This window comes from Otolemur garnettii, unplaced genomic scaffold, assembly GCF_000181295.1.
Source record: "Otolemur garnettii isolate 467f Iridium unplaced genomic scaffold, OtoGar3 scaffold00051, whole genome shotgun sequence".
NCBI lineage: Eukaryota > Metazoa > Chordata > Mammalia > Primates > Galagidae > Otolemur > Otolemur garnettii.
In genome coordinates, this window is record NW_003852446.1 from 10,591,863 (window position 1) to 10,598,345 (window position 6,483).

The window sequence follows — 6,483 nt, forward strand, 5'->3', positions numbered from 1 at the left end:
AAAGTATTTCTGAAAGGGTGACTCTGATCTACTGGGTAGTCTTCAGGCTGGTTACTCCCAACACTGGCCTCTTCTCATTGATCGTAGGCTTCTGGGGTCTGGAGGCCAGGTGGACCAGCAGAGACAGCTTACTCTACTATTCTTTGAGAAATTTATGAAGATATTTATAGATTCAGGCTAATCACGAAATATCACCAGGGTTTCAGAGGCTCACTGTGTGTATACATCAATATGACATCAATAATAATAAAGTATATTTTAAATGGGAAGATATTTTCATCCCATTATCCAGAGTGATACACAATTAGGGATTCTTTTGCATATTTTTTCTTCTGGTATGTATACAGGGTGGACATAAAGTTAGTGTGCAATTTAAAATAGTTTAATATAGCAAATTGCACATGAACTTTGTAGATACCTTGTATTGTTTTCCACACTGCTTTTTTTCTTTTTTTATTGGTATGGCTCCTTGTTGTTACAGATAACCCCCTAAATACAGTTTGAATTGGTTATATGATGGGCCGTCATATTAGTGTTGCGCGATAACATCTTTCTCTTCTGGCTGGTCATTTACGTTGCTTTTTAAGTTTTTCACTCTAAACAAGACTGGAATTATAGTTTTGTGAATATATCTTTGTCCAAATATCAGATTATTGTTAATGATGGACTCTAAGAAGTAGAGTTACTGGATTAAAGAGTGAGAACATTTTTCAGGTTTTTGATGTGCATTACCCAGTTACTTTCCAGAAAGTTGAACTGGTTTGTATGTTCTCATCAGCTGTGAGTAATGCTCACTTCTCCCTTATTTTGTCAACTATTGTTAATGTGATAGGTTAAAGTGGCATCTCATTTTTTAAAAATTATAAAATTTAGCTTTTATTACTAGTGAGACTTAACACTGAAAATTTTTCTAGTAAAATAAATCCTTAGAATTCTTATTAATTGTTGTATATCATGCCTCAAAAATTGTTATTACATTTAAAAAATTTTTTTCTAGTTTTTTTGAGATATAATTAACAAATAAAATTGTATAAAGTTAAAGTATATGATGTGATGATTTGATTTGCATGTCACTTCACAAAAATAGGTTTTTTTGGTACTTTGGCTAAAAGTACTTATATTAGAAACATACAAAAAGTACTTATGTTAGAAACATACAAAAAGTACTTATATTAGAAACATACAAAAGCAACAGGCATGGAATCTATTTTCTCTTCATCACTTGATGTTTATAATGCCTAAACATTGAACTATTGCTATTGCTTCCATACTAAAAAAAATGTAATCATAGGGCAGCGCCTGTGGCTCAAAGGAGTAAGGGCACTGGCCCCATATACCGGAAGTGGTGGGTTCAAACCCAGCCCCGGCCAAAAAAAAAAAAAAAAAAAAGTTGGTTTCCTGAATCTTTAGGGGATGATTTACCTCTTTTAGGCTCAGGCACATCTTTTCAACCTTTGTATCCTCAGGCAGAAAACTGTGGTTTAAACATGGCATCCCAATGAGTCAGGAAATGACTTCATTTCTTACCAAACTGCTTTTCTCTTTAATGGGAAGCCCTGAAATAGAAGTGCCTCACATCCCTGCTGCAAGCCTTTGCTGTCATTTAGAGGAGCTATTGCTCTATCAGAACTCACACTGAAGCCTATTATTCCAGGGAGACAATTTTGTTATAAAGAAGTGATTTGTTATTTTAGGACTTGGCAAACAAGCATACGGGGTGGGGGTGAGGTTATTTGGAGAGATGGCAATAATTCGCAGAGAGGTGTGCTTCTACCTTACTTTGTTTTGTTTTACAGAAAGGGCCAGGATTTGGCATGAGCTAAAAATTTTGTAAAACTAATTTATCAGGCTCAGCCAGCTTTGCTCATTGCCCTTGAAAATAAACTGCCTTGTCTTTTGTACACCTACATGTGATATTCCTGCTGTTGCTTAGTGGGACACAGTGGGAGGAAAAACCATCAAAGCAGTACAAATGCCTTGTGACCACAATTAGGAATTGGAGGAAATTGACATATGACAAAATAATTTGTACTAAGTTTTCCATAGCCATGCTATGTCTCCACTAGTGATCGCCTGTGCTGACTTATCATTTATTCAAAGTCTCATTGGAAGCAATTAGAGACATTTTAGAATAGGCAGTCAAAATAACAAGTCATTTAGACCAGCAATTATGCATTATATGTAGTTGTCCTTTCTATTAGAAGATGACACTATTGATGCCACAACCTCCCCATGTAAAAAACAGATGTGGCTGAAAGACTGAAGTGTGACTGTCAGATTCTTCCCCCTGGATCATGCACGCTGCGTGTCATTTCAGTGTGAACTCAAGTGGCAGCTTGCAAGCATCCTGGCTTTTCTTCTCCACCTCTTAGCCTCATGGTCAGGGCCTAATTAGGCATTATGAGCAGGCAAAGAACATATTTACAAAGTTCGTTCATATGGGAAATGGTTTAGAGGCCTCTGTGAGGGTTATAGGCTACTGGTGATTCTTCAGCTTTGACCGATCGGAGGTATAGTTGACTTGCCTGCATTTCCTTTAGGTTGATAAAACAGGGATGCTTTTTTTGCCGAGCCCGGTGTCCTTTACAACTTCAGATTGATCCATATCTTAGTGGAGGCTGTGAAGACACAGGATTTATTTGTCAAATTTATATTTATGGAATGGAATGTGGTGGTCTAACTGTGTTCAATGTATTTAGTGGATTTGCAGAATGGGCTGTCTGCTTAAAAAAGTCAAGTTGTAAAAGGCTGTATCTTTCACTGAGAGGCTGAGTTAATAAGGAACAGCTGGGGCCGAGTGATGTCATGTGCCACCTGCATGAAAGGCCGCCTAGAGGCTCACACCAAAAGACAGTGCTCAAGAGAAGTGGCTTTCAAACCTATTATTGTTATTTTTTTTGTCCTTTTTTTGCAGAGGAACATTTTTTCCCATTGAAATCATTTTCAGAACCCCCAAATATATCACAAAGATGGAAGCTGACTTGCTGTGTGTGAAGTTATAATACAGTGTGGACTCTAGGACATATTCAGTGTCCCTATTGTAAGCAATAGTCCTTGAAGCGCCTTCTGGGAGTTTGAGGGAGCAAAGATATCACAGAGTGTTTTTGATAGTGGGATGTGTGTACCCCAGGGAGTTGACAAGATGAATCATTTAGATATTAAGTAATTATATTTATCTTTCCTTCATCTTTTAAACATGTCTGTTTTTATATGTATGGCAACATAACATACTGATATAATGACACACAATTTGTATTTATAAACATATATTGGGGAAGCATGCTGTATTTTCTGATAAAAATGCACTATCACACTATAGGGCCCAGCCTTTGGTGGACAAAGCAGACTCCTGGCTGTCTGCCCCCAGACCCAGCCTGAGATGCCTCTGGCTCATCCTGCTGGGCACTACTTATAGCCCCAGGGGTGACCAGCCCCCCAGCTGGCTGCCTCACCAGAACTACAGCACTGGCCCTGCTGCTGCCTTTTGGGCAGGGCCCACAGCCGGGCCTGGCACCCCTACTGGGTCTCCACCCTCACCTTGGTCGCCTCCTTTCCTCCACATTTGTCCTTTATCCATCCCTCTCTCCTGTAGTGCTTGCACTCCAGGCCTGAAAGAAAAGGACCAAGGCCAAGAAGGACAAAGCCCAAAGGAAATCTGAAGCTCAGCACCGAGGCTCAGCTCCCCACTCTGAGAGTGATCTCCCAGAGCAAGAAGAGGAGATTCTGGGATCTGATTATGATGAGCAGGAAGATCCCAATGATTATTGTAAAGGAGGTTATCATCTTGTGAAAATTGGAGATTTATTCACTGGGAGATATCATGTGATCTGAGAGTTGGGCTGGGGACACTTTTCAACAGTGTGGTTCTCATGGGATATATTCAGGGGAAGAAATTTGTGGCAATGAAAGTAGTTAAAAGTGCTGAACATTATACTGAAACCATACTTGATGAAATCTAGTTGCTGAAATCAGTTCACAGTTCAGACCCTAACGATCCAAATAGAGAAATGGTTGTTCAACTACTAGATGACTTTAAAATATCAAGAGTTAATGGAACACAAATCTGCATGGTATTTGAAGTTTTGGGGCATCATCTGCTCAAGCGGATCATCAAATCCAACTACCAGGGGGGCTTCCACTGCCTGTGTCAAAAAAATTATTCAGCAAGTGTTACAGAGTCTGGATTATTTACATACCAAGTGCTACATACCAAGTGCCGTATCATCCATAGTGACATTAAACCCAAAAACATCTTGCTGTCAGTAAATGAGTAGTACATTCGGAGGCTAGCTGCAGAAGCAACAGAGTGGCAGTGATCTGGAGCTCCTCCACCTTCTGGATCTGCAGTCAGTACCCCAGCTGACAAAATGTCAAAGAATAAGAAGAAATTGAAGGAGCAGAAGTGCCAGGCAGAGTTACTAAAGAAGCGAATGCAGGAAATTGAGGAAATGGAGAAAGGGTTGGGCCCTGGGCAAAAAAGACCAAACAAGGAAGAAGAATCAGAGAGTCCTGTTGAAAGACCCTCGAAAGAGAACCCACCTAATAAAATGACCCAAGAAAAACTTGAGGAGTCAAGTACCATGAGCCAGGATCAAACTCTTATGGAACATGGTGTAGAGGGTGGTGCAGCAGAAATTAATTGCAATGGAGTAATTGAAATTGTTCTTTGAGGCTTAAAGAGGATCTACATAATGCTAATGACTGTGATGTCCAAAATTTAAACCAGGAACCTAGTTTCCTAAGCTTCCAAAATGGTAACAGCAGCACATCTCAAGAAACAGACTCTTGTATACCTATTACCTCTGAGGTGTCAGATACCATGGTATGCCAGTCTTCCTCCACTGTAGATCAGTCATTCAGTAAACAGGACATTAGCCAGCTTCAGAAAAGCATTTGGGGTAGAACTACCCTGTGAAGATGAACAAGAGCAAGAACATAATGGAGTACTGGACAACAAAGAAAAATCTGCTGGAAAGTTTCTTGTTAATCCCCCTTGAGCCAAAAAATGCAGAAAAGTTAAAGGTGAAGATTGCTGATCTTGGAAATGCCTGTTGGGTGCACAGACATTTCACTGAAGATATTCAAACAAGGCAGTACTGCTCCCTGGAAGTTCTAATAGGATCTGGCTATAATATTCCTGCTGACATTTGGAGCACAGCATGTATAGCCTTTGAACTGGCCACAGGTGACTATTTGTTTGAACCCGATTCAAGGGAAGAATACACTTGAGATGAAGATCACATTGCAGTGATCATAGAACTTCTGGGGAAGGTGCCTCACAAGCTCATTGTGGCAGGAAAATATTCCAAGGAATTTTTCCACTAAAAAAAGTGATCTGAAATATATCATGAAGCTAAAACCTTAGGGCCTTTGTGAAGTTCTAGTGGAGAAGTATGAATGGTCTAAGGAAGAGGCAGGTGGCTTCACAAATTTCTTACTGCCCATGTTGGAGCTGATCCCTGAGAAGAGAGCTACTGCTGCCGAATGTCTCTGGCACCCCTGGCTCAACTCCTAAGTTCCTGTCCAGCAGCAGAGATCACACACTGACCCTGTCTAACCATCCCCCCTCTAAAGCACTTCCTCTTCCCTTTTTGGGGTGAAGCTCTTCTTTCAAGGGTTTCTAGATTTTTTTTTTCAATCCAACATGTTCATTTGGGGTTGCTTACTTGACTATGTGGAGATCCCCACAGCCATTGGGCATCCTATGTGAATTTGGCCTTGGTTGGACTCTGCCAAAGATTAATGGACTAAAAAGTGAAACAGGCTCTTTCCCTGTACCCTTGCCTTTCCACTAGGACATCCTTTTTAAAAAGAGCTGTGAAGATCTATGAGCCCATCCTTTTATTTAAGAGTCAAATTTTCTACTGCATTCCTATTGCCAGCGTAAGGATAAGGAAGGGAAAGGGTATTGTTAGTCTTTTGTGCAGCAGAGACATTAAACTTGCTGTATCCAGGCTAAATCATCTTCCTGGATTATTTCTGTTGTTCTCTATGTTCACATTATTTTCCTGGAACTTTTAAGCTATTATTTTTTTTTTGCAGTTTTTGGCTAGGGCTGGGTTTGAACCTGCCACTTCCGGTATATAGGGCGGGCGCCCTGCTCCTTGAGCCACAGGCACTGCCCTGTTATGCTTTTTTCTTTTTAATCCCTGGCTGGCACTTTACTCATTGCCCTTGAGTTTTTTGCTCCATAACTAAAGAATCAGAATGATTCCTGAAAAGACATCTGGGTTTTAAAGCTTTCCCATTTAAGAATATTTCCCAGAGTTCTGATTCTTTTCCAAATCATATCTGCTTGTATTTACAGCTTTTACTTTGCCTAAAATTCTGACCTTAAAGCTGTTTCCCTGGCTTTAACTTTCTCATTTTCTCAGAGATTTGGGGTCTTTAATGAAACCCCACATAAAAGAAGGGGAGGTGAGAGGGGCACATTTTTGGTTGATTTTGGTTTTGTTTTGGTTGGTTGGTTTTTAAGATTAGCCA

At 40.1% G+C, this 6,483-nt stretch overlaps 1 pseudogene; it reads left to right on the top strand.

The window, feature by feature from the left end:
- The first annotated feature begins 3,887 nt into the window (after positions 1-3,887).
- Positions 3,888-5,515, top strand: LOC100962787 (annotated as a pseudogene).
- The last annotated feature ends 968 nt before the right edge of the window (positions 5,516-6,483 follow it).